The sequence below is a fragment of the Falco punctatus genome (assembly GCF_963210335.1).
Source record: "Falco punctatus genome assembly, chromosome: 9".
Classification (NCBI taxonomy): domain Eukaryota; kingdom Metazoa; phylum Chordata; class Aves; order Falconiformes; family Falconidae; genus Falco; species Falco punctatus.
Window position 1 is genome coordinate 51,750,537 of NC_137589.1, and position 27,943 is coordinate 51,778,479.

The window sequence follows — 27,943 nt, forward strand, 5'->3', positions numbered from 1 at the left end:
ATTATTACTTTATGCATCTCTTACAAGAGAAATAATTAGCTTCCAGTTATAGTCCAAGGCTCCTTTTGCTGGAATAAGATTGGGAATCTCAGGGTCATCCCAGCCTCAGCTCATGATGTTTTGCTGTTCCCCAGAGCCCCTCGCGATGTCTTTCGCCTCAGCCTGGGCTGGAGGCACGGGCAGCTCTGAGCTGCCTACACATTCCCTTTGCTTCTGTGGGAGGTGGAAGCAGCCCCTAACTGTCCTTGACCTACCTCGAGAGGGGGGTTATGAAGCATAATTAATTTTAGTTTCAAAAAAGCTTTGAGCTCCCAAGAAGAAAAATGCTCAAGAATCATGATTAATCATTATTATTATTTCTATAAATTCCCACTTTAGCTTGGTGGGAAAACAGAGGGTATTTAGCAATGTCTATGAAGGTAAAAAGGATGGAGTGGCCAGACTCTCCCCTTAGCCCATGGGGCTGCAGTCACAGCTGTGGAGTTACACCCGATTAACATCAATGCACGTGGGAAGGGAATCAGACCCCATAGTCGCTTTTCTCTGTACTAATGGATAGTGTTAAATTGCTGCTAGTCTCTCTCCCTGAAGCACGCAGGAGACAGTTCAGTACTCACTGTTCCTCTCTTTCTCCCTTGTGGAGGGGTTGGAAGGTTTAATTCAATCATATTTCTAAATGGAAAATAACAGTGCCATGAAAAAACTGCTCGGATGTCTGTGAAAAGAATTTTGTCTTCAGCGAGTTTTGATCTGGATCCTAACAGAGCAAGACAAAACCCTGTGATTGACACCCTTGTTCTGCGCAAGGTGCCTTGGAGGAAGCTTTCAGAGCAAAAGGTTTCTTTTGCTGGAGGGCGTGTGGAGAAAGTCCAGGTTTCACAGCTTTTTGGGTGTTTTTTTGTTTTTATTTCCACCCCCCCATCCACTGTGTAAAGATGTGAGACCCTCTGAAGTTTTATTTTTCTGGAGAGAGCAGCCCACCTCAGCAGAGAAACAAGGATTTACAAATCAATGCTGTCCTCTGTCCTAACCACTGATTCCCCTCCCAGAAAGATGTTCCTGCCCCAGAGAGATCTTTCCCCTAAGAGATCCCAAAGCACCCAAAACCCTCTCAGCACCCTATGGGGTGTGTGGGCCTCAAAAATGAAGGCAGGATGAGTCCAAGTGAGTCTCCCAAGGTCTGCCAGGAACCCTTTGTGCCTGCCTCCTGGGATGCTCCTCCAGGCACCAGCCTTGTGCAGATGCTGGATGATTTTTATTTTTATTGCCCTGCAAGTCTGCTTGAAATCGCACGTGCTTTGACTTTTGCTATAAATCAGAGATGTCTGGTTTCAGTGATGATGACACTTCCCTGGCTCGGTATGTCACACTCGGCTTGCCTGGCCTGGGTGCCGGCTCAGCAGCAGCGCACTTTGCAAAATAGCCCGTCTCTGGCCTGGGTTTCCACCTTGGGATGGTTTTATTCAGTTGCATTCTCTGGCATGGTGGGAGCACTGGAAATCCTGTGACCTTCCTTCTCCCTTGCCACCAAGCACCAGCTCTGAGGGGGAGGAGGGAAGGATGCTCTGCCGGAAGCTCACTCAGTTCATATATCACTGAAGAACTGCTGCCGACAAACAGCGAGATTCATTTTGGTGCCAGCCGACTATAAATTTATTTGCTTGTTAATGCAGCTTCTCCCAGTTCATGTTTTCCCTAACTAGGAGCATCAAAATGTCAACCTGTCCTCAGAGGTATATCAGCCTCCTGAACTGAAGTCAGTAACGAGATTAGAGTCCATGCTGTTCAGAAGTGCCGTCTCTCCCGCATGTGCTTTCTCAGTCACTTGCGCTTATTTTTTTATTATCTGGGTTTTTTCTCCCACTGATGTATTTTTTTCCCTTCCTTTCAGTTCCTCTCTTCCTCAGTTCTCAATGAAACAAATGTGAGCTGACACACACACCCACAGCATCACCTCGCCTGTCCTCGTTTGTCATCTCTCCCCTGCTTCTTCTGCAGGCTGCCCAGCCAGACAGCATCGGCTAGGGGGCAGGGAGGCTCCTGCTTGGGTCATGCCCCCCCCCCCGAAGATCTCTGACTTCCCCCCGGTGAGCCCTTTCTGTGTGAATGTGAAATAAGACGAAGAGCTGCTTGAAATGGAATAAATATACAAAGTTCAGTAGCTGGGAGAAGGGCAGGTTTGTGGCTGGAGGGAGATGCAGGAGAGGAAATCCCCACCCAGCTGGATGCGGTTTGTGGGGCTTGAGGATCGTGAGCACTGGAAGGAGATCTGGATGGAGAGATGTGACCATGCTAGGGCAGAGAAACACAAAACAGGCCCCTGGTCACGTGAAACATCTACAAAAATAGAAGAGGAAACCTCAGTGTTGGGGAGATAGCTCCTTTTGATGCAAAGAGGTTTGAGAGCAGAGACAGGGGTGAGGGGTGCTCAGGCCACAGTGACAGCCCCCTCTGGCTTGGCAGGTCGGGTGCTTTGGTGGTCAGAAGGGTGCCCACTTAGAGGAATTAAGCTCCCTACTCTGCCCCAACAAAACTGCTCAGTCCCTGCCGCCCGAGGAGGAGTGTCGGCTTCTCATCACACTTCTCTCCTGGGTTTGATTTCAGACCCCTTTTTATTAACCTGTAGTCAGCTGCTGTGGCAGTGACTAGTGTGTGTGATTAATGGCCCCTGAAATATTATCAGGTTTGAAAGGCTGCTTGTTTGAAATTTGCACTAAATATAGTTAGCTGGAGGTTTTTTGCAGCTCGGCAGCCTTTTCACACCACAGTTGCCACAAATTGATAAAAGGGGTGCAGGTGGAGGTGGGCAGCATGGGAGAAGGTTTCCTACACCAAGGACAAGAGCTTGCAACTATCTATACTTTAATTTTTGCAATGTTCACTCTTCCTAAACATCTGTAAAGCCACCTTGCGTATGTCTGTTGGGACTGATTCACTAAGCAAATAGCAAGCCCAGAGTCCTTGGGAGGGATTGCCTTCTGCAAAAGGTGGGACTGGGGACACACAGGCACTAGTCCCTGAACAGGTGACTCAGAGGGACAGGAAAGGAATGTGGCTAAAAAGTTACTAAATTTTTCTTGAAGTAGGAACATAAACCCCTTCTTTTTCTAAGAATTTATTTTCCTGACCTTTTAATAAAATAAATGACCTTCCAGGATGACGGAATGAGCTTTTTTTTCTCCCTTAAAAATGTAAAAATAACTTGACATTTTTCATGGAAGAAGATGTCTTCCCTCCAGATCTCATTTGGTCTTATACCTGCAAAGCACACTCATACCACTAATTCTTTGCTTTTCTACGCATGAAATTCACCCATGAAATGACAGAATTACGAAATTAACTGTCTTGAGAACTCAGCTTGACTTGGCTCAGTTTAATAAGATGAAGGTACATGGTAGGCACCTATATATATATTTTAAAACTATCTGTGCAGTACAGCTGGGCTCAAACCTGGAGAAACCTTATGTTGCATCTCTTGCTTCTCTAACTCCTCCCTGAGCAGCAGTTCTGATGAAAGAGGACATGTATCACAATAACACCTTTTTGTAACCCTAGATCTCTGGCTTGGAAAAGCAGCACAGCCCAGACATTAGCATATGAGAGCAGGATCCAGTGTTCCCCACCGACTGTGCTCTGAAGATTGATTTTTGGTGTCTGGTCCCCAGGCAATACACCGATGTTACAGCTCCTCACTGTGAGACATCCTGTGGAAGCTGCCGTTGCTGCTGCATTAGGATTTCTGGGCCACTTCTCAAGCTCTGCCAGTGATGTGCATCGTCCTGGACCAGCCTTTAGCATTCCCTCATGCCTTTGTTTGCTCTTGCTCCTCCCTGCCTGTTCAAACTGTAATCTCCACCAGAAAGATGGGGTCTCTGCCCAACACTTGGACAAAGGTGTCCCTTAGTTCCAATCTTGTGTCACCAGGCCACATTTTTACCTCCCTCCTGCATCTCCCAAAGACCCCACTGGCTCCCAGGGGGGTACCCCACCCTGTCCTGCCTCCCTTAAGCATGGCTGGTGCCTTAGGCTGTCACACGCCATCCCCTTCCTAATCCCTTCCTAGCTTTGATAACGCTAAAAGCAATAAAATATGAAGAGATGGCATTGAAGTAACCTTGGCAATGGGATCTCATAAGTTGGTTGGGGATTTTGGCTGCCACCATGACCTTAGGAGCATCGTCTGCCTTTCTTCTAGCTTCTAACTAGAAACTGGGTAAGAAACGAGAAGAGTCTTCTGTACTGGGGTTTGGAGGGAGGAGGAAAAAGAAAACAGATGCTGTATCTAAGCTGGGATTTCCCTGAGTAAATAAATTATAAAATTACATTAAAGCATCTTTTTAGTTGCATATAAAAGCTAGAAAATGAGCGTCTCCTCCATAATTGCTGCAAAGGGCCTAGAACAGCCATTACTATTTGCAGTTTCGTATTTCAATAAACTTTTATTTATTTCCATTTGAGTGGATGTTCCTGTTCATGAATATTTTGAGGGATTCAGAGCACTGTCCAAAACTAATGCTGATTGTCATTAGGGTAAAGCCACGTTCCCTCCGTCTATACTGATACTCCTCCCCCCATGCCCGGGGGAAAGCAGCAGGATGACTATAATAAACATTTTCACATACAATTGCTTTAGCTCAAACACAGAATTGACTTTCTGGTAGGTTTTAAGAAAACAAGTGTGGAAGCAAACAAAATGCCTAACCCTTTCCTTAGGACATCATCTGAGTTGTACTTTCCTCCCTCTTTTCTGGTGGAAATGATGTCATTTGTGGATGTAGCCGTACCTTCTGTGTTTAAACTGAATCCAAGTTTTGCAACTTCACTAAATTAGGAAATCACTTGCACACCTTGTTCTTAAAGCTCAAAGCCAGGAAATGAGAAGGCTACACTGCTCAGTTTTTATATCCAGGGCTGAAATAAGAACTTATTCTTTCAGGTTCTTCAGAGGTAAAGAGTTTGGTCTAGCAAGAAATCAGCTCAGTCGGGGGTGTGAGAGAGACTCAGTTTAGATTCCTGCTGTGAATCATGCAGTGGGTATTACCTAGCTTTCCTTATCCTAAAAGATTTCTGGTCCTTCTTCTGAGTTTTGAGCAGTAATTCCACTTTGAGAACACTTACTCTTGAACCTGAAACATGTCCGCAGAAAAATCTCCTTTTAATAAATTTCTTAATAAATAGAAGCAATTACAGACTGGCCTATTTGATGATTCAGGCTGTGCTGTGAAGGGTTGGACCCATGAACTGTACATATCCCTTCAGACTTGTTATGCAAGCAGCATCAAATGCATTTCACATGCAAGAAACTCCCCCTACCCATGCCTTCGGGGACAGTTCCTCTTTGTTTTTTTTAATCATATTACTTCTGGGGTTGTCCTGAATTGGATCTACAGGACTCAGAATATCCCCTCAAAGCCCCAGTGCTGATACAGAATTCTGAAAAAAAATTATTTTGCTAAACTGCCCCGTCACATGGGAGGCACTTTGGTACTGAGAGGATAAATATGTGATCAATTCCCACCAACCAGCTGAGCTGCAGGAGCCAGCGCTTTGGCTGGTGTCAGCCGGCTGCCACCATGGAGCAGCTCTTGTTACCTCAGCCCATCTTCCCAGAGTTTTGCCCAGCTCGCCTTGTCAATTAAGCTAAAGCATTTCACTTTGCAGGAGAGCAGGATTCCCAGCAAGCGACTATGTCTTGCAGGCTCAGTAACTTGATTGCTTCAGAGAATATGCCCTGGTTTGCTAACTTTTGACAGAGGGCTGATTTCTTTTTGTGTGGTGGAGACCTGTTTTTTAGGATTTTGGAGTACAGCTGGCTCAGGAGCAATAGGATGGGAAAGTGCTGAGAGATGGGGCTCCGAGGGGAGCTATTCTGTGTACTTTTCTGTTTTTTTGAGGAGGCTGTACATGACTGCCTGATGGTCTCTCCTGCTTTTGCTGCGAGCTGGCCATGGCAAGGCTGAGGCTTGTTGCCTGCTGCCGGGGAGTGGAGGGGTGCAGGGGGGAGCGGGGGCTGCTGGAATGAGCTTAGTCCATATGTCCGCAGGCATCCTGGAGACTGGTGCAATATGGAGCGGTTCAGTGTTTGATGAATGTTGTCATTAGTGCTCGTGGCACTTACGGGCTTCCATTTATCCTGAGCAACAGTGATTTATGTCCAGAGCATATATCCAGGTAAAAAGTATTTTAAAAACTAGGGAAGGGGCTCTCAAAGAGCTTTAGCCTTTTCCCCTCCTCGCCTTCCCCATAAACTAATCATGGTTAAATGCAGGGGTGATACAGTGTGAGGGAGCCTTCCCTCCCCTCCACGGCTGTTCTCACTGCTACAACAGGCAGTGCCCTCACTTGAGAAGACCCTTTAAGGCTAAAAAAAAAAAAAGAAAAGAAAAAAAAAAGTTTTTCAACTGTTTCTGACATTTCTCCTTTTCCTCAGCCTGCCTCTTCATCGCTCCACCTCGCCTTGTGTGCTGCTGAGGTTGCATCTTGCAAAGCTGCCCGCTCGTGCCGAGGGGGTGGTGCAGGGCTGTGCTTGCACAGGCACGCAGCCCAGCTGGCGTGGGAGCGAGCTTGGAAACCTCCCTGACACAGCTTGACAGTGGATAATAGGAAAAAGAGGTGGGGGCCAGGTTTGATTGTTCAGTAAAAAACAGATTTCTGTCCTCCCTAGACCCAATTAGTTTTAGTTGGGCAAAAAAGAAAACCCAAAGCCAATAGTTTCATTATGACATGAGGAAAAGTTGGCTTACCTACTTTTATTATATATGAGTAACATTTTAAAGAGTCGAACTGATAAATGCCAGGCATTCAAAACCAAAGTTTTTATTGAACCCAAGTGGCTTTTTTTCACCCTCTTTCTGTTCCATTTTAAGAAAAACAGACCATTTTTGTCCTGATTTGGTTGGAGAAGCTGATCTCAATCTTTCACAGAATGGGAACTCGGCTTTCTGATGAGGTCTGCCTGCGTATGGACTCCCCAGTCAGCAGTTTAATGCCATTCCATTCATTTACACCAGTGTAAATCAGGAGTAATTGTCCTGAAATCAATGTCACCGTGATTGACCAGATTTTCAGAAGAGCTCAGCTCCCAGCTAAACCCCTGTGATACATGGCCAGATGTATTTATTTATTTCATTTAAAGAGCTCCGTGGCTACCTATCCCCAGTGAAATTGGGCTCTGAGTGACAATATTGAATGCTGATTGCAGCTTGACAGAAAACGAGGGAGGGGAGAAAAGCAATATTTGCAAAATGCTTTGAAAAAGAGAGTTTTTTATTATTATTTTTTTCTTTTCCTTTTCAAAGAGTATTCTGTTTTTCTTGGTTAACTTCCCTCCTCCTCCCCCTTCCAAGAATGTGTGCGTACTTCCTGCTTTCTATTCCTGATCCTCTCTCCCTGCCTCTGACTGTAAGATTGCATCTCAGCACAAAATGTACATAAGACACCCTATGGACTGGGGAGGCTGCAGAGAAAGGATAACTTCCCCGAAGGAGATGTATTGCCCTGTACCTCCACCTAGAGTAACAGCTGACCACGCCGGGTGTGAGCCTTTCTCCTTGGCTCAAGGTTGAAGCAAGTCTTGAGCCACACGGTCATACTGCTAGCTTTAAAGGTTTTGAGTTTTTTTTCCTCAAACCAGCCTGTCAGGGGTAGCTCAGTGCCAGAGGTGGAGGCTGGGGATGGATGCTGGTAATGACAGGGCTTTGCCCAAATGTGCCATGGCTGGATTCCCCTTTGCAGCTCTGCCATCACACCCAGGTGTTGCCCTTGAAGCCTGTTCATGCCGCAGTGGGAAGGAGACCCAAGCTACAAGAAGATGAGCGCACTGGGGCAGCCACCAAAGGGAGATGCAGGGCACCCTGTGTGGGGCACCTGGGGGGCTGCCTGAAGGCAGGAGCCATCAGTTCAGCCTCCTGCCCACACAGAGCTCTCAGCTGCGAGGTGGCCTTGCTGCCACCTCACTTGCCCATGGTGTGGCATTCCCATGCTGGCTGCACAAAGCAGCATCTTGCTAATAGCCTTGCATGTGCAGAAGGGCTGGTTGCAGGCCTGAGGGTCTACCCTGGGTGAGGCATTTATTAATTGCTCCTTCACTAACCTCCTTGCTATTTCCCCCCCTGTCCCTTTTGCTTTGGCTTGTGAATGAATGGTAAACACCTCTTTGATTCAGGTTTTCTGGGTGGGGATGTGCAGGGAGCGGGTGGAGGAGCGTGGCGGAGGGCAGCATCCTCAGGGAAGGAGGACAACGTGTGTGTGTTGAACCACATGTTCTCATTTTGATTCGCATTCAGTATGAAAGGCAAGCAGAAACCCAATTAGTAACCTCTGAACTAGCCCCATGTTATCTCCAGGAACACATGCCATCTGCCAGCTCCTCCGCCACCCAACAGCCCCCTCCCTCTTCCCAGCTAAATGAAACAGGTGGTAGAGCTGGTTTCTGGGCTGGAGACACCACACGGGGACCAATATTTAATAAAACAAAACATAGTCACCTCCCACCCCGCTAAATCAGCCCCCAGCCCATGGTTATTTACAGTCTCCTCACTTCCCATCAGTCTTTGCTTGCTCATCCTGCAGACCAGCTCGGCTCAGACACTTTCAGCTTCACTGCCCCTGGAAAGGTTCGGAGTAACTCAGAGCACCGATGAGAAGATCTTTCAGCTGCTGAAGGCTGGGATTGACAGGGCTCAGCTCATGCCACGGGCTGCTGGCAGTGCTTTGCTGTCTGCTGTGGTCAAAGGAAGCTGCCCCCAGCCAAAAAGAGGGATGTTTCCAGGGAGAATGCAGCAAAAAACCTTGCAGTTTTGGCATCTAAACTTGCAGGATCTGGGCATTGCTGTGATGAAACCCAGAGGCAAGGGACAGGCAGAGTTGTCACAGATACGCTGCTGACATGAACTGGCAAGGGAAGGCTTTTTCTCCAGCGCTGACTTTGCTTTTGGGGTGGACACTGTCACCGGGACGTTTGGATGGCTGATATTTTGTATAGCACAGATCCAGGCAGGGGTTGTAGGTGGCCGTGTGCGGGCATGACACAGCAGAAAAGGAAAAAAGTGGAAACGGCATGACTTGGCTGCAATGACCTGGGTGCTCCCTACCAGCCTCTGGTTGAGCTCCAGGTTTGCATCCCGCTCTCAAACACCCAGGGCATGGACGGAACTGTTGGCGGCATCAGCAGCTCATCCGTCACTGGGAGGAGAGGGTCACCACTGCAGATGCAGTGCTGGAAATGAAAAGGCATGGCTCCCTCCACCAAACTGCCCCGTGGGACAGTGAGAGGGCCAGACATCCCAACTTGTCCCTTTCCATGAATGGCCGAGGTTTGGCCGTGCTGCTTTTTTTCCCCAGCAGCCTGGATAATTGTGTGTTTACAGTCAAATTGACAGATGGGAATTTCAGTGTTTCATGGAGGCAGATGGTATCAGAGGAGGGTGGGAAAAGTCTGGCAAGGAAATGCCAACCGGCTCTCCTTGTGCCAAAGCTGCAACATATGCCTGCCTTATGCAAAGCAGCCCCGTTTTCCTCCAGAAAAGTTCAGGGAAGTAGAGCTGTGAATCAATAACCTGGGTCTCCTGTCAAATGCTGCACGTGCCGACAGTCTCTGTCTTTCCCAGCTAGAGAGAAGCCTGTATGTGAACATGGGAAGGGGAAAGTAATTTAAAATCCGAACCCTGGCTCAAGCTGTGCATGGGGCCCAGATGGAGTCAGAATAGTGTTGACCCCTTGGTAGATTTGGGATGTTTAATGACAATCCTTGAAGTCTGTTTCGTGTCCTCCTCCCTTCTGCTCATGACTCCAGCTATGGCGCAAGGACCCAGGTTACCCTGAGGTGTGGGTTTTCCGAGCACATGGCAAGTGGTGGGGAGAAAAAAGGAAAAGTTGCCTCTGTGCAGAGCCAGCTTCAGAGCACTGAGGTTTGATTGCTTAAAGGAGAGACAGAGCAGGTTTGCTTTTGAATGTGGTTTGGGGTCACACTTGCCTACCAACATCTCGCTCCCGCACCCTCATTGCTCTCGCTGCAGGGGTTGGGCTGTGTAGAGGAGTCCATGAACATGTCACATTTGTAGCTATAGACTTTACTCAATTTTTAGACCTATAGATCTTCTCCTTTGCTCTGCTAGAGGCTGCTACCATCCCCTCTTCTTCCTCCTTTCCTTGCCCCTGTAAAGTCGAAAATTTCTAAGTCCTCTGGGACGGGTACAGGCATAGTTTTCTATTTACTGCTATGCACTAGCTCATGCGAGCGATGTCAGCTGAAGTACCAGCATAGCCACTTCTAGGTTACGGTGAGGCTCAGCATCAGGGAAAGGACATTTTGTGCAAAGCACCCTTCGGATTCAAGTTGCTGGGCCCTTCTTGCTATGAAAAAAGTAGTAAAGAAAGTTGGAAACTTTACTGGGGCCCGGACATCAGCATCAGCTTCTTAAAAACTACAAAGAGAGATTTATTAGCCATGAATGACCAGGACTGGGTTTTAAAGCTCCTCTGAAAGCAGTTTTCTCCGCTGTGGTTGTTGGCACAGTGTTCAGCTTGCTGCAAGACTCCAGGTTTTCAGAATCTTTCCAGGTTTTCAATATTTTTTTCAGAGCCCCTGATATTAAGTTGTCAACAAAGAGGCTGGTAAGTGAGGAGGACTCCACATTTATAAGGAAGAACAGTAGATTTGGGAATTATTAGGCTACTCAAACAGAAGATAAATCATAGAAAGAGGTGGATATTTCTCTATTAGGGGCAGACCGCACTCCCCAGCAGTCGTGGCTGCGTACAGGAGGAATGACGGGAGTAATGCAGTGCCAGGGCTTACTGCCTGATCCTGCACCATGTGGGGGGAGCAGCATGTGGTGCTGGGCTCCAGCAGCTCCCACCAAGTCCAAGAGAGAGATGGCGTCTCTACGCATTGTGCTGAAGTTTTGCAAAACATGGTATAGTTTAAGCTCACTGCTGAATCCTTCAACAGAGAGTTGAAGGGAGCCTGTTGCAGAAGGAAAATTGAGGTGAATTAATGGATAGCTGCCAGGGAAGAGGAGCCAGTGGTTGGGGTAATGGAGGAGTTAAGCCCTTGCCTCCCCCATGGGACCATTCCCTGTAGGCGCTTTGCTGAGCTGAAAGCCTGGGGTTTATTACCCAGCTTGCAGAATGCAGCTGAGTTTCTGCAGCCCATCGAGGTGGCAGGCATTTGAAACAGAAAGAAAAACGGCCAACCTGAACATGCCCCTTTCCCTCGCAACGTATAATTAATGGCAGTTAAATGAGTCTCCTGTGCTGATGCATCACATGCAGGGAGGAGGCTGAGAGCCATTTGTTACAGATCTGGGCCACCTCTGATGCAAGGTGTGCAGAGGTCCTGGTCCGCTCTGCAGCACCGGCAGCTCAGGGAAGCTTTGGAGGTGGGAGGCGAGGAGAGAGGAGGATGTTGCAGGTTTGCTCTTTCTTTCTTTCCCGCTCACCCATTTTTATTTGGAGGAGTTCACATGGGGGCCCTGGCCCTTGGGCAGAGAGGCAGTTGGTATGCAGGGTACTTGAATGCTGCAAAGATCCACATTTTTTATATATATAGTTTTTATACATATAGTTTTAATACATATATATATAAGCAAACTCTTTACCAGTCCTTCTCAAAAGGTGGTACAAAAATACAGCATAAACCCACAGTGTCTAGCATAAGGCTCACAGTTACAGCAGCAGTTTTTAGAATGTAAAATCCAAGACAAGCTACTGCGTGAAGTGGTAAGAAAGTGAAGTACGGTGATCCCTGGGGAGCAGCCCAGTGTCCTTGTCCTTCTTCACATGGGCAAGCAGGTCTTGCAAAGCAATGACAGGCTGACACCTCTTTTCTAAGCTTCCAGTCATAGTTATGGGGTTTTAACAAAGAACATCAAGATCCCCTCTGCAGAGGAAAGCAAAGTTCAGCCCATTCCTGCAGAGCCCCCCTCAGCACAGGAGGGGATGGAGGGGGATACATCACCACAGGCAGCCCAGGGAACAGCGGGTGATGTATCAAAAATGCCGTTATGGCTTCCCATAGAGTATCTCAAACAAATGGATGCAGGCCTCTCTGAGGGACAGCGTTCCTACAGCATCACCCAATGCCCACGTTCCTACCCTACAGCAAATTCCCCCTGGCATTTCAGCTGCCCTTAGGCGCTAATCACAGCTTCTGAAACTCAAAGCTGTTCTACAGTGCGGTGCTGGCAGTGCGGTGCTGGCAGTTTATTCCGTGCAGAACGAGCCGGGACTGTGAAGAGCAAGGGAACAGGCGGGAGCAGAAGGGGAGTTGGAGGAGAGCAGGAAACTCTTTAGATCACGCTTGACTTATAGGGCCAGAGTCATCCTTGATGAAACTCTGCTGCAGTTAGTGCAGAATAACGCCCTTGACTGATGGCTGCGTCTCAGCACTGAGGAGATGGCTATTTCCCAGCCAAACAGCTATGGCCCAAGCACATCTCTCTCATCTCTCTTTTGGCATCCATCGCTTACAGCAGTTCCAGTGTGGCCATCAGGCTGGGCCATCTGGGAAAGGTGATCACCCAGGAAGAGTGGCATTTGTCCACATTACTTATCAGGACAGCAGTGATCCTGAATTTTCTGGGGATGCCATGTGCATCCCATGCTGGAGCAGTGGCAGTGGGAGGCACAGAGGCACAAGCCCCCGGTGCCAGCGGCTGTGAGTGCTAGGGCATGTCCCTGCAGGGTAGCAAGGGCTGCTGCTTAGCTGGTGTGTCCAAAGCCCTGGTTCCCCATGGGCCAGCGATGGATCTCTCAGTCTGATCTGCTGCTAACTGTTCTGTTGTCTGTCCTTTCACCTCTTTTTCACCTCTGGCTTTTTTCCCCCCTCCCTTTATTCTTGTCTTATTGTCCTTATCTAGTAAGGCCCTATTACCTGCTTTTATCTGCCAAAGCGTCTAATCTCTGACAGCACCTGGTGTTTGGCTGGACGTGGACAGAACACATCAGCTCTGGTTTTTTGTATTTTTTATTTTTTTTTAATGTAAGATTTAAAACTGCCTTTCGGCTCTTGGGATCCCTCTTGCTCCTTTTTGAACTTTGCAGCGATGCCCTTGCAGCTCTTTTCTTGCAGGAAGAGGGCCATGTGGGGAGGGTGAAGGACCAGGCTGTACATGCCCTGGTCACACTCCCTGTTTCCCTGGATAAGTGTCAGCCCTGAGTCTGGATCAGCTAACCAAGGGGCTCAGGAGCCTGGCTAAGCACGTTATATCTGAAGGGAGGAGGTGGAGAGGGGCAGTGGGTGAATCCTTTCCCTGCGCTGTCTGAAACCAGGATCTCAGTCCCTGCTACTCAGTGATCTTGGAGAAGGTGCTCACATTTCTCGTTCAGGCTGCCAGTGCTTTAGGAACAAGAACAGTCTCTCGTTACATACGTACATATAAATATATCATTTAGCACAGTGGTGGGCGTCTTTACTGCTATTATAGTAACAGCCAGTCTCCCCCCTCCATCTCCATCTGAGAAAAAAGAAGTGCTTCTCTGTCTCTGGGTATGAATAGCAGCATGGGGTTTGCTGCTGGATTTTGATCTGAGAAGGGACTCAGTCTTTGCCTTTTTTCTTTAAAAATGAATTTGGCACTGGTTGCCAATGGCAGGCTAAACCCTGGTGAGTGATGGCAGCTCTCTGTTCATACAGTAGATACCTGCCAAGCACGAGCAGCCCAGGCTATCCTCATGAACTGCCTGCTCAACGTTACTCAGCCTATCTCCCCCTTCAGCAAAGGTACCTCTAATGTATGAGCCAGGAGGAAGGGACCTCCTGCTCTTTTCTTGTGCCACTGTCTCTGGTCCTCCCACCAAGTGGTTCCTCAGTTTCCCTGTGTATAAAATCATATTGATCCATTATCAAGGTTGGTCAGGAGTGAGCTTGCTGCTCTTAGACTGACCTTGGGTCTTCAGAGCTGCACTGCAGGACCTGCGCAACTGCCCTCTCTGTTTCTGACTACACTGGGAACGCAGCACAGTGAGAGCAGGATCGAAAGACGCCAGAGCCCCCGTTCAGGGCTGCAGCTGCAGCAGCTGCCAGGAAGCCAGGCAGGAGTAAATCTGCCACTGGCAGAGGTGAAGGGTGCACGAGAGAAGGACACTACTGTTTCTTCCCCAAAAAGGGAGAAGAAAGGGAAGAGATGGAAAATTTGTTTAGTGACTCCCAGCAGCTGGAAGCAGAGTTCTATGCAGTGTACAGCACAGGAGTTGTAAAAGAGTGTGGAGTGAGGAGAACGCAAAAAGCATCAGAAATCTGTGGGGTGACTGAGTCTGTGAATGGACGGACCAGGAACCCTTTCCCTGGACCGAATTGACTTGCTCTGACAAGGTACAAACACTGCCCTGATGCACATAGGACTAGGAGGTCCATGTGTCAGGAGTGCTGGAAACACCAAAATGCAGGAACGGTGAGCAAAGGTGGGGAAGGAGAAATCCGTGAGCTAAGGAGGTGGGCAGGCAGGCCCTGCTGTGGGGAAAGGTTAAAGTCATATTGATCTGTACAAGGAAAACATATTCTCGCCGCTTCTCATCCTCCTTTCAGATGATCCTGCATCAAATAAAAAGAAGGGCTGTTTTCCAAGCCTGGCTTTAGAGATCTTTCCAATGATATAGCAGATAAACAGCCGTTCGCTGACAGTGAAGGTGCCAAAGTGATTTTTTGATGATATAAGCTGGGCTGAGAGGGAGGAGGGAGAGGAGAGGTTGCTGAACATGGTAAAATGCGGAGGAAGGTGACAGGCAGGGCTGGAACCAAGGACACCAGACTGATGCGAGACATGGCAGCTCAGTGCAAGGCAAGCGCTGGGGAGTGCGTGTGGCTGGGAAGGGAATGGTCAATGCCAAGAACTGGATCTGGATTAAGCAGGGTATAGACATCCAGGCTTCTGTGCCTCGGAAAGGTTAGTTATTTGGGAGTTTGCTGAGTAGTCAACAGGCACCCTTAAAAATAACCAGGGCCCCAGTGCGTTGCTGTTGGCCTGTTTCCCATCACATATTGGAGGAAGACTGGTTATTTGGCTGGAAGTTCACCCTGGAGGAAGCAAATGTTCACTGTTATTCATCGCTTTCCTTCTTCTCATGCACTTGCCATCCAGCCAGAGGGGAAACCAAAGCAGGAGGTGTGTGAGCAGGTGCTCACAGCAACAGACGAAGTTACCAACAGTGCCCACAGCCTGCGGGGACTGGAGTCAGGGTTCCTTTGACGGCAAGGAACAGCTCTAATGTCACTCCAACCCCAGTCTTTGGAAACAGAAGAAACTTCCGGTGGGGTCTGAATACGTGGCAGCATCTGTGTCTGTGGCCACAGCAGGCTGTGTGGTGGAAGGTAGCAGCTTTAAGCATTGTGGCTCAGCACCAAATCCAGCTGCCCATCAGAAATCCAGCTGCATGATGTCCCCAGAAGATGGCTGTCTTTCACGTAACTGTTTTCTAATTGCAGCTCAACTCAAACAAATAAGGAAAAGCCCCAGAAGAAGGGAAAACTTTCAGCAGAAAGGTGGAAGAAAGCAGAATGATATCCAAGTGAAGTGCAAGAGCTCAGGCAGGAACAAATAAAGTTTAAAGAACATTTGTGATCCAAGATTTAGGGCCATTGCTAAAGAAATAAAAGTATTCATGAAAGTGCCTCTAAAGAGGCAAAAGGATGCATCTGCTATGCACTTCTGGCTCATTCTCTGAGGAAATCTCAGTCCTGTCGAGACCACAGCAGTATTTAGAGATCTGTCCTACAGAGAAAACGAGATCTTTACTCAACTCTGGACCAAGCCAGGATCCTCAGCTGAGCAGGAGTAGACACAGCTTGTTACAAACCTCCTACCGCTTGCAGTTTTGAAGTGTTTAATTCCTTCTGTAATATTCATGTGTTGGGTGCAGGGTAAATGGGACAGACACAGAACTGAGTCCCCATCCCCTGACAAGAGGACGAGGCTGTATCTCCTCTCCACTCTCTGCAGGCTGGTTCCCAAGACTGGTGTGGTGGGCAATGAACTCATGAGAAGCCCATCGGGAGCAAAGGAGGGGGTTTCTCCAGGGTCCTGGACTCCACCATAAGTCCTGCATTTTCCTAATTCGTTTGGGCAATTCTTTTCTGCATCCCTTGCCTCAGCACTCCTAGCTGTTTGATGGAGCTGAGTGCTTCTCTCCATACAGCACTCTGAGATATTTCCATGAAAGGCTGTGTATAACTGTGAAGTATTATTATTGCACACCTTTTGGAAAGTGCCTTGAGACGTCTTGGAATGATAAGGTGCTATAAGGCGGAGAAGTTGTGCAGAGATAAATTCACTGTGAAATGTGTTTTGCTAGAGACATTTATGTAGCATATCATCTTATCAAGGAACTTTGCCCAAGAAACAAATTCTCATGCCTGTATAAAGAGACTATAATTGAACTGTTGACTCACAGTTATGGGAAAAGACAGAGTGGGGGAAAATTTCCAGGGCCTCTAGGACCCCAAGGAGGAATATAATTAAGAAAGACATAATTGGAAACGTAAAGCGAGCCCATCCACTCAGAGTGAGTGCTGAAACAGCAAGCCGGAATAGCTGGGCTGAGGCTGAATTGCAAAGCAGATGGCTGAGGATTTGTAGGTCAGTAGCTCTTGGATCTGCTGGGCCAAGATGGGGTCGGGGTACCATATGGATGAAGGGCAAAAAAGACAGCATATCTGAGCAAGCCACGCACTTTGCTTACCCAGAAAGGCTCTGATCACTCATAAACAGGACAAACTCTTGTGCAATTTTTTTGCGTATTCTCAAAAAGACTATGAGTTCCAGGCTTCTTCAGGGACACTGAGCCAGTATAAGCTTTGTTTATTTGAGAACAGACAGCCAAGAAGGAAACAGAGTCCATGAGCAACACTTAATGAACTTTAACTTTGCCCCTGCCCCTGATGTGGGTTAGCCTATGCTTGGTCCTACCAGCTTTTGCAATAGATCTGGTTTATAAACTGGTTTATCTCGTTGATTAGTATCTCTATGAGCTGCTTCTTTTTTTCCTTTCTTTTCTTCTTTTAATTCTTCTTTTTCCCTATCTGTCATTGGGATGAACAAATCTTGAAGGAAATGATCAGGACGCAGGAGGGAAAACCTTCTTTTTATCTCTAACCCCTGATTTCTGGCTCACTGGTCAAGGCATAGCCTTACGATGGAGGAAGCGCCATGCTGAGGACCCTGCTGTAGATTACTTAGGCTGGGTTTCTTGTTGCTACCTAAGCCCCCCAGATCAGCCAGAGGATCAGCAAACCCTCGTGACCAGTTGTAAGTCTCTGCTCTAAGCCAGAAGAGGTGGCAGAGCAGATGTAACTCTCCTGCTCAGAAGTGAGCCCATGATCCCATGTTGCTGCACCTGATCTCTGTTTTCCTTAAACTCTACAGACAGTGTCTTCAGAACTTAATTTGATTTTGATTGATTTTTTGAAACTTGAAACACTTCTGAACTAATTTTCAGTAGATTACTCTTGTCAACTCTTAAAGATTTTGTCAGTAAGAATTTGCTGAACAGACACAGTAATTTTGTTTCTCATTTTGGCAGATCACCCCTAAAGAGGAAAGTGGGGAGGAGGGGGTGTTATTATAGCTGCAGTTATTAGAATATACATTGCAAATTACTCTGCTTCTATTTATGGGCCATTTCAGAGCAGTTTCTGATAACAGCCACTAGGAGCTCAAGGCGTGTGTGCGTGTGTGTGTGCGCGAAGCTAACTGTATAAAGCTTCACAATTTGCTTGTTAAACCACGGCCAGAGTGATTTTTAAATGTGAGGGGAGTCCACATTAGGGGTTGGCATCTGAGCCCCTTCAGAGCTGATGCACCAGCAGACAGGAGTGCAGCTCTCTAGGACTAAGCCCAGCACAAGGGCGAAGGAAGAGAGCTTGTAGCGCTGCGTGCAGCACCACTATCTGGGGACTCCTGCAAATGTCATTCTCACTGCTGCTAACCAAGTGTGAAATGCTACCAAGCGACTTAGTTGTTTTCCCCAGCGTGGATGACAACGTGAAAAAGAAGTCAAGGTGAAATGGGACACACAGTCTATAGGGAGCAAGAGAAGTGAGGAGGAGGTTGTTACATGAGACATTTTTTTAACTATAAAAATTGTGGGTGGTATCATATTAAATGAGATAAATTAACATGTTTTTGAGAGGCTGAATTAGTCTTCTGCTGGGTTAGAGAGCTGAGCTGGCTCATTAAACTGTCTAGTGAGCTCCAGAGCTAAGTGAGGGGATGTGCACAGCCAGGACAGAGGCAGGGTGTCCAGGACGGCACGGGAAGGGGTTTATAACCATCCCTCTTTGACATCAGTGAGTTGTTAGTGCAACTCAACCTCCCCTACGCAGCCAGTCCCAAGGAGGAGCAGCAGACATCACCTCACTGAAAGGCAGCCACTTCTGGGGTGGAACCTGACAGCTCTCTACCCAGGAACCAGTGGAACAACCAGGAGATGCAAAGCATTTCACCGCTGTCCCTGACAAGATAATTAGGTTTTCTTTGAGTCTTTTTTTTTTTTTTTCCTCCTTCACCTTCTTTATATATGGATGTTCTCCCTTGTTTATGAACTTAATTGCACAGCAGAGGCAGGCATGAGAAACCTGATAACATCCAGTGACCTCCCTGCCATGGTCTGCATTAGTATGCAGGTGTTTGCTCTGCTGTGGTTGCTGGTGGCTCACAACTCAGTCCTGTGCCCACTGCGCGTGGGAGCTGTATCTCTGAGGCTCTCTTAAGATGGTGATATTAAAATCCATCCCTGAGCAGCTAGAGAGGAACAGTGTTAGGGATACAAACCAGCATGCCCATTGTGGGCTGGGGTATGAAAATTGACAGAGGACAGTAACTCGGTGCTGGAAGTCTGGATGGGCAGAAGTGGTGACTGTGTTGCAGCAATCCCCGTTTGACGAAGCGCTTAACAAAGGCGGCTTTTCAGGGATGCTTATTCCTCCTGGATGTCTCGATGTAACCTTTGCTTCCTCTAGCCTGTTGCTTTTTGAGCTGGGAAGTTTAACTCTTAACCTTTTGTCTCTGTGCTTTCCAGATTACTCTCACCAGTGGTGTGTCTAGGGGAAAGATTTATATTTAAAAAATGGACAAAATCCCTACAAGCATTAAGCTCAGCTGCTCAGGTTTTTTATCGTCTATGGCATGTTCATCCTGCCTTACTCTCTCCCGCCATTCATTGGTTTGCTTGATTCTCTCTCAGAGAAGGACTTTTCAACTCAGACACTCAAATATGTTGATTGGCTTGGACCACTCATGCAAACTGGAATCTTCATAATGCAATGTCCTTTCCCTAAAGAAAAAACAAAGGATTTTTTTTTTCATTTGTGAAATACCAAATGAGATGGGAATGAAGCACGGTGAGGGTCTTCCTACCATGTGGGCTGGATGATCTGCTCAGCACTGCTCTCTTCACTCATCACTTGCATCTCTCATCAATTATCGTAATGGAGCTGGTTGATATTGAAATAAAACTGTTGGGGATTGATAGCAGGATCGCTGAAGAGTGTTCTGTATGAATGATATTTTCCTCATTCAGTGGGCAGGGAGGATAACTTGGGGTGGGGGGAGGCAGGGAAGGATGGGGGCTGGGAAGAGATGCATGCTAAGGTATTTGCTTGATCAGAGAACTTTACAAAATGTCCAAAGTTAACAAGCTACCTCTTGAATCACTAATGTACTTCTGGGATATTTTTTGTGCTAATGGAGTATTCCTCTAAGCAGTTTGCAAGCCCGCTTGTGCAGCTTGTTTTCTCTGTTTCTTGAAAGTTGTCACAACCAGCCAGAGCAGATAAATATATGTAGATAGGTTGGACATTTTGACGTGAGTTAGTAAACACAGGTATTTAAGGTGCATCTGTGCTCATGTAGGTTCATTGTATTTTTATTGTGTAAAGGGTGAAAACACTATGCCTGTCTGCAGTAACGGTTGTCACATCCTGCAGTTTGTTGACTCCCTAAATTTTCCCCCAAGGGAGGCATAGACCCTGCGCAGCAGATGTGAGCTCTGTCACAACAGACTCGATCTCTGTAGTTACCACTCATGGATCTGTTAGCAAAATAATGGAGGGCCTCCAAGGATGCACAGACTCCAGACTGAAAACCACTGGACTACGGATTTACAGGCACAGCACTTTCCTGTGGCAGTCTTTTCACAGGGAGATGAAATTGGGAAAGTCTTGGGCTGAGGGCAGCTCCTAAGCAGTGAAGTCCTGCCTCTCACTGGCATGTCCAGGTGTGCTTTACAGTGGTGGTCCCACAGCTCAGCATAATTTGGACCCTAAAGCTACGGAAAATACAGTTGCTTCCTATATACTGCCTCTCCTCAACAAAGGAAGCTGAAATGTAAGTGGAACATTTTCAGGACAGAAGCTGGAATTTCCTTTTCTCTAAAAACATACTTATCTTTACAGAGCAAGACCAAGATGTTCCCATTAAAAAACCCCAAACATTTGAAAGCTTTTTGTAAATTAAAAATTTAAATATAAGATGTACAGGGCTGTCAGAAACAAAGGCACAAAAGCATTCCTCAGGGTTTTCCAAGCAGCAACACAAACCTGACTATGACCAGAACATTGGCCTCATTCAGCCTTGCTTTCCAAACCGAGTGCCCAAGCAATACATAGTTTCTGGCTCAACGCTTTCTAACTTTCTTACAAGGCATTGCCTCCTAACTTTTTATCTATTTCATTGGGAAGTCACAACTTAAATACAGTGATGTTGGTCCCTAGAAACCAAGCAGCAGACCCCCTTGTGCTCAGCACTGTATGAACTGAGACCAGCCCCCTGATCTCAGTTAAACAGTTAAATGCCATTTCTCGACTCCCCACGTGTCTTTGCAGAGCTGAGCTGCCTCACCGCTCTTAGCAGGACCATGGGGTGACACAAGCCTATCTCGCCCATATGAAAAGACAGCCCGTGACCCAAATATCTGTCACAATGTTAGCCCCTTGCCTGCTGCTTATTACCAGGTGCTATTGGCAATGGAAGGAAGGGATTTTGTTTTAAGCACAAGGATATTTTCATCTCTGGCATCGTTATGCTGACCTCACCGGAGCCGGAGCTGCTCTGAATTTGGCCTGGCGTGTGCCACTTTGAAGCTGACGGTTTGCCTGGCCTCCCTCCTGCCTGCTTATCCTGTGTCCCCAGTGAGGGCTCCTCCAGCATATGCTACTTCCCAGTGTGACGCTTGCACAATGTAATTATTTGAAGCTGTCTCCTCCAGTGCTTAGTTTTCCATTGTTCTGTCTTCATTTTGCTTCCAAGGGCCTACTTCCTCCCTTTTTTGTTTTGTTTTGTTTTCTCTTCTCAAGGAATCGGGTGTATACAATGATTCAATCTCGTCCCTAGGCTGCATTTGAAGGATACTGTCTATTTTCAGAATCCTCAGCTGTGTTTATGCTCCAGGCTCCAAACCTCTCTCTCCCTTTGAAAAAAGGGATCAAATCCTCCCTTCGCCTCCTGCCCCTCAGAGCCACTGGCTCAAGGATGCATTCTTCTAAATAACCATTAACCTCCCCCAAATGTGGGTCACTTTCTATTGTAATGACAGATCTTTCTCTCCATCTTTTCTGCACCCTTTTCTATGTTCGTGCTTGTTACAAACACGCCTGTAGCCAAGCCCTTGTGAGTGTACATTGCTGTTGGGCAAACAGGTTCGCCGCGGGAGGGGAGGTACTTTGTGGACCACAGAAAACAAGAGCAGGCTGATTTGGCCACCAGGAAATCTCCAGGTTGCTCCCAAAGTTCTTGTCCGCTGCATTGGAAGAGGAGAGGATGGAGGTCTATAACATCTCCTGGCAGACAACATGTGGCAAAAAGCTGTAGGCTGGCTATCTGCGATTCAAAGGGTGAGATAAATTAAGGGCATCTGGTTTTTTTCAGGGATGAGAGTAATGGGAAAGGCCCTGCTGTTCGATAATCAGCAGCTCCTGCACACAAAGCTAATTTCTGTTACCCAGATGTGGGTACTTTCGTTGCTGTTCTCCTTCCCTAGCGAAATGTGCTTTGTCCCTGCCCATACAGAGGGTCAGTGATGTGGGGGCCCATTGGGTTCAGCTATTCGGTTTGTCCAAGGACATTTAAAGATACGTACCAGCAAATCTGAGGGTGCCCTGTCCCCTGGCTGACTGGTTGACTGAAGATCTAGGGCATTGCTATGGTTTTCCATGAGGTTCCCCTTTGCATCAGTCCACAGCAAAGACCGTGACTCCCTCAGGATTGCACCAGAATAAGACGACCCCGCGCCAAATGGTCATTTATTTGAGGTTAAACCAACCCTCAGTCATCTGCATTGGTGGATTTTGGATCAGGCAGTTAACTGATAGCCCAGGAGGTCATCAGGAGCTAAGTGACCTTCCCCTCTGCTCCCTGGGATACCTGCAGGCTCTGGAGTAAACCCGTCCCCTGTGTTCACTCGCACGCCGGGTCCCGCTGCTCCTGAGGATGGCAGGCAGCCATCGCGGCACTCAAAGTGAATCTCAGCCCCTTGCATTAATTCTCTCTCACATCTTGAGAGGAGTATGACAGCAGCAAACCCTTGAAGTGAATCCTAGCCCTATATTAATTCACTCCCAGGTCCAGCTCTCTGATCTGTTGTCATCTGAAAGTGATACTAATGCCAGGTTTCCATATCCAGCATCCCGCTGTGCCTCCCGCTGCAGTCAGAGTCATGCTGGGAGAGATCAGCTTCGCTTGAGAAGGGTAAACCAAGTGCTTGATTTCAAACAGCGTCAAATAAGTCAAGAGAGAATATGTGGTGGGGGAAGAGGGAGGGAAGGAAGGAAGGAATGGTTGGGAACACATTCCCTTGAAAGTGTGAGTAAAGAAGAGTGCAGATGGGCTTATTTCTATCACCTATGTCTGTCCATCTTTGCTACCCACACCTTGGCTTTATTCCTCCGGTTACCACAGTTCTGTCTTGCAAAACCAATTTCCTTGCCCCACTTGAGCCTAACTAGGCTCTTTGCACTGCAAAGACGGTCTAATAACCCCAACATACATGACCAGCCCAGTTCTAAGGAATAAGGATGAGGCCACTGGCTGCAAAGCTTTGTGTGCTGTCAGCTGCCAAGCCAGTTTTGTGCTCAACTGCCCACAGCGCTGCAAGGCACAGGACTTGCCAGGGAGATGTAAGGTCCAGTTCACCATCAAAGCAATGGGCAGGGGACAGGTTGGGGTGGGCTGTCCAGCTCTCTCGCCAGCTGACAGCTTCTGACAGCCAAACCCTCTTCCTCTTCATCATGTACTGCCCATCCAGGCAAGGGGGAGGAAGGTGAATGCTGATTTAATTTGACACTGCAAGAAAAGAATAAAGATACCTCAATACAGACATCATCTTTCCTTCAGAAAGCTCCCTGAATATTTTTCTGGCCAGCAATGCTATAAGATTTTTGTGAAGGTCAGTAAAAATTACTTAAGAAAGCCAAAGAAAAACATTCATAACAAGCAACAGTCACTTCTAAAAAGAACAAGAAGGAGCTTTCAACAGATCCAAAGTGATTTGTAGTAATGCCTGCTTTGGGCTGTTTTATTTCCCCATGTGTTTTATTTATTCTGTATCCGAGATACCTTCAGAAACCTAATTTCCAGAGATTTTTTTTCCAGCACTTTTGGAGACTCAAGCTTTTGAAGGGGTCTCAGACTGGGAAATCTTGGAATAATAGCTTCCAAACCCTCTTGTCATTTCTGACAGCGCTGGCTGCAGACATCCAGCTCACCCCACCGCAGAGGTGAGACACTGAGTCAGGAGCAGGACTTGCAGTCCCATGGGTCTGTCAACCAAAGGTGGACGATCTGTGCTGCGCAGTCCTGCAGTGCCTCCCACCCCTTGCTGCGTCTTGGCAACTACCACCACGAGCGAGTGGGCAACGTGGCTGTGGGTGAGCACTCCTTATCTGCTTCAGCGTGAGGTCCGAGGGCTCCGTGGGAGCTGTTGGAGGAAGGTTTGGTGTGGGGGGTCTGGGCAGGTTCCTCATGGTCACGGCATGAACGTGCTTTATAATCATCCATCTTTTGGGGGAAAACGGGAAACTGCAGGACAGGGGCAATAAGAAAACAGTGGGGAGAGAATATCACACATCTCCAGAGTCACTTCTGATGTCTACCTTGCCCAAGACCACAATTCCTGAAGTGCTCGGGGCTTGAGTCTGCCAGCATCCACACTAGACCATCCCTGCTCCTGGAGGGAAGCTCCTGCAGTCCCCACGGAGGTGATCTGTGGCAGCAGAGCAGTCTGTCCCCGCTCTGTTGGATGTTTGTGGCAGGGTGGCTCTCCCGCTGGCTGCTGCCTTACGCTGTGCCACTTCATGCCCTGATGTTCCTTTTTCTAAATGGTAGGACAGCAGTACTTACCAAGTGCTGGCCCAGAATTTATTTGACTTTAATTTCCCTTTATGACCCCGTGTGCTAATCTCTATTGCACAGATAAAGAGAGGTAACCCAGGCACCATTACCTGTGATGTGGAGAATTTTCTGCAGTTCAATTATAATCTCTTTTTTTCCTCTTGAGCAATAAAATTTCTCTGTCTCTCTCTCCCTTTCTCTTCCTTTACACTTGTTCTCATAATTCTCTCTCTCTTGCTCTCACGATGAGGTTAGGTACTTTTGTGATGTCTTCTTGGCTAGCGTGTTTGTGGAAGTCAAAGCAGTTAGCACAGGAGCAGAAGGTTCAGGAACGTGCACGTGTTGTTTAATGCGTTGTTGGGAGATGCGCAGAGGCGTGGTGCAGGTGAGACAGAAGTGGTGAATGGAATAGATTAGCACATGGAAAGAATACCGAGTTCTGCACAGACATCTCTTTCTGGATTGCTTTCAACCTTTCTTTCTCTAGAAATGCCAGCATGATGAGTAGCAAAGATGCTGCTGAATTGATGGTTTAATTTGACTTATTTTCCTGTTGCCTTTAGAGGCATTTAAAGGAAGGCATCTGGTGGCAGTCACGCTGCTCCTTTGAAAGTTCGGACTCATTTGTCTGCAACTTCTTTGAAAGGTGAGTAATTCTCAACGCATTTTTCTTGGGCACCACTTACCCCAGCAAAGAGATCTTTCATGTATGCTTGTGACCTTTAGGACAGCAGGGCCCTTGATAGATCTTCAGTGCATGTGTTGGGTTTTTTTGTGTGGTCATTATTTGCAACAGTGAAACGGCTTTGATTTCAAAGTGCAGGCACCAGGAAAAGGAATTTCTCTATTTCTTTTCTATTTTTTTTCTTTTTTTTTTTTTATAAGGAAGTTTCCTACTTTGTAGGTTAGTTTGATTTTAATTTAAACCAAAAAAGGACAGAAGATTAAGAACAGCAGGGTTTAAAAAAAAAAAGGGTAGAATTCTAATTAACATAAAAAAGAAATCAAAATTATATAGTCCTGACTTGTGAATTTTATTAATAATAACAGCCACTGTTACAACAGATCATCATTACTTAGAGTTGCTAACTAAACCTTCTTGAAGTACAGCCTTTCCAAATCTGTGTTTATAATGAAAATATGCCCTGCCCATTAGCAAAGATTGGTTGCATCTGGATTCAGTTAGGCAATTGATAGTGCCTGGAGGTGGGGCTAAGCCCCTACCCCAGACCCAGACTCAGTTTATCAGAAGTCAGTTGGAATGGCTGATGCATGATTCAGTTCTGTTACAGGTCTCAGTCAAAAATCCAGTATCTATGTGACTCCAGACTTGTAAAAATACAGTCTGAATCCAAAAGGTCCTGTTGCATATGTAAGAAGACAGATGGTGGTTGAGCTTGTCTTCTTCTGGTAAGATGAAATTATTTATCTCTGTGCTATCTCTAATGAAAAAAACATCAGAGGGCAGTCTGAAACACAGGCACTCTGCGGGCGACGGCTCATAGAGACTGGGCTGGTTTTATTTTCCCACAGGTATGGTTATAAATAAAATGCACATGCATTTCTGCAACTGTCCTACAAGCCTGCTTTATAAAGCAGCAACTTCTTAGCATAGACAGTACAAGACACCCACATAGTGATCCCTATCCTCAGGCATTTCATCCAATTTTGTTGTAGGATTAACTTCTTTGCCATGAGATAGGCCTATAGCATTTACTTCTTCAGTGCTACTGTGAGATTTTTCTCAGCACAAGCAGCAAAACAATGACTTGTTGTGTATTCTCAGGGTATTTTAATGATCCTATCTCCATATCTGTTAAAACTTACAATAGAGCAGAGCTCTGAATGGCATATGGTTGTCAGCCGAGAGAAAACCGTGCAACTAGGAAGCAGATCAATGTTGACATTGTGGAGGCACCTCTGGAAAGAATTAATTGAGTCTGATCTTTGCATACCCTCTCAGTATGGATTTTCATTAGACGTGGTGCTGTTTCCACACAGAGAGAGTCCAAGGTGTTCTCCTCAAGGTCAGCCCGCTGGAGTTGATGAACGCTCTATAGACTATGGGCTGCTTTGGGCAGAGACCTTGGCTGTTGGTGCTGCAGGAGCGTGCCCAAGTGGAGCTGGGGCACCTGGGCAGGGTGCTGCAGTACCTACCCCAGGTGTAAAAGTTTAAAAGAGCTATCGAATACGTGGGAAGTGGCTGTGTGGAGTGAGAAGTATTGGGATTTGAACTTGTGAATAAATTCCTAGGAAAAACACATTCCTCATTTAATAAGGGGATAAAAGGAACCATCAAGCCCGTGGTTCAACCTCATTTCAGGTCTGTTAGGTGAACCTGAACTCCAGTGGATAAGCTGAGCTAAGATCTAGGTTGTCTTTATCTCGGCAGTTGGCTAACTCAGACCAGCCACACTGCATCATGACTTGTCACCGTTAATTTTGGCAGCAGCGCAGACAAGTGCAAAGGCAGAGTGTGTCTGCAGCTCCATTGCTCCTAAAGGTAAAATGAAGTCCTTCATTAGTGTTTGTTATTAGTAGCTGTTAGTTGTAATCGGGCTTAATGATATGTCCACAGTGAAGAACAGAACAGTTGTATTTCTTAGGCAGAACTTAAAACACCCTAGTAGGAGAATGCATGATGTATCCTATTTCACATATGTTGTATTCCAAGATAATGCCAGAATAGGCATCACGGGTTTGGGATCTAAGAGGTAATCTTATTAATTAACAAAACTAAAGCTATCTAGTAAACAGATTCTGAATTTGTAATAAATAATTAGTCATCACAACAATTTCTTAATGGGCTATTAAGTGACTTAGGGCAGAATTCTCAGCAGCTGACACATAAGTATCTAAAACAAAAACTCTCTTTTCCAAATAAATAATGGTCTAATTAATATTGAAAAGAACAGCCCGCTTTCACTAATTCTTGTGTCTTTAAGAACAGAACAGGCTTATAAAATAGAAACCTATCCAGCATATGAAGATTGCTGCCAGAAACTAATTTTTCAAGAACTGTCATTGAAAATCATTAATTATCTGCAGGTCCCATTTGCTTGGAATCAGTGACAAACTTTGTGAAATTTTGGATGGGTTTAATTAATGCATGAATATGAGATGTAATATGCATCTTGTTTGAACAATTATTGTCCTAGGACAACCCTTGAATTAAAGGACTGGGGGAAAAAATAAAAGTAAACGGGATGCTGCAGGCCTCGGAGCAGAACCCACCTGGGAGGAGCATGTGAGTCGGTGTAGGCTGACACGATTCCACCCTGATCCTACAGCCTGAACCTCATGCCTGGGGAAGCTGCTGTGAGTGCACACACCTCTTCACAGCACAACAGCCTACTGAGGAAAGGCTGCAGTTGTACAAGGACAACAGACCATTTCTCTGTTAGACAAGCTGATACTAAAATGCAATGCACATTTTTTTTAAGCTAATGACACAAGTACCTTACGCTTCCATTTCAAATCTAATCAAGATGCTTGGGGTTTTTTCCCCCCTTTTTAATTCAACACAAGCTGCTGCTTCTTTATTTTCCTTTAATATTTTCCCTCTCCCTCTCCCTCTCCCTCTCCCTCTCCCTCTCCCTCTCCCTCTCCCTCTCCCTCTCCTC

General features: G+C 46.8%; 1 protein-coding gene across 4 annotated transcripts in view; it reads left to right on the top strand.

The window, feature by feature from the left end:
* The window catches only part of TLR4 (toll like receptor 4), a 115,875-nt gene that overhangs the window by 58,004 nt on the left and 29,928 nt on the right, over positions 1–27,943 (top strand). Inside the window, exon 5 of one of the 4 annotated variants that reach the window (XR_013930476.1) lies at positions 1,908–27,881. The exons of the other annotated variants lie outside the window; for them this stretch is intronic. The gene's annotated coding sequence lies outside the window, so the exon portion shown is untranslated. Of the gene's footprint in view, positions 1–1,907; positions 27,882–27,943 lie in introns of those variants that run through there. 4 annotated transcript variants of the gene reach the window in all.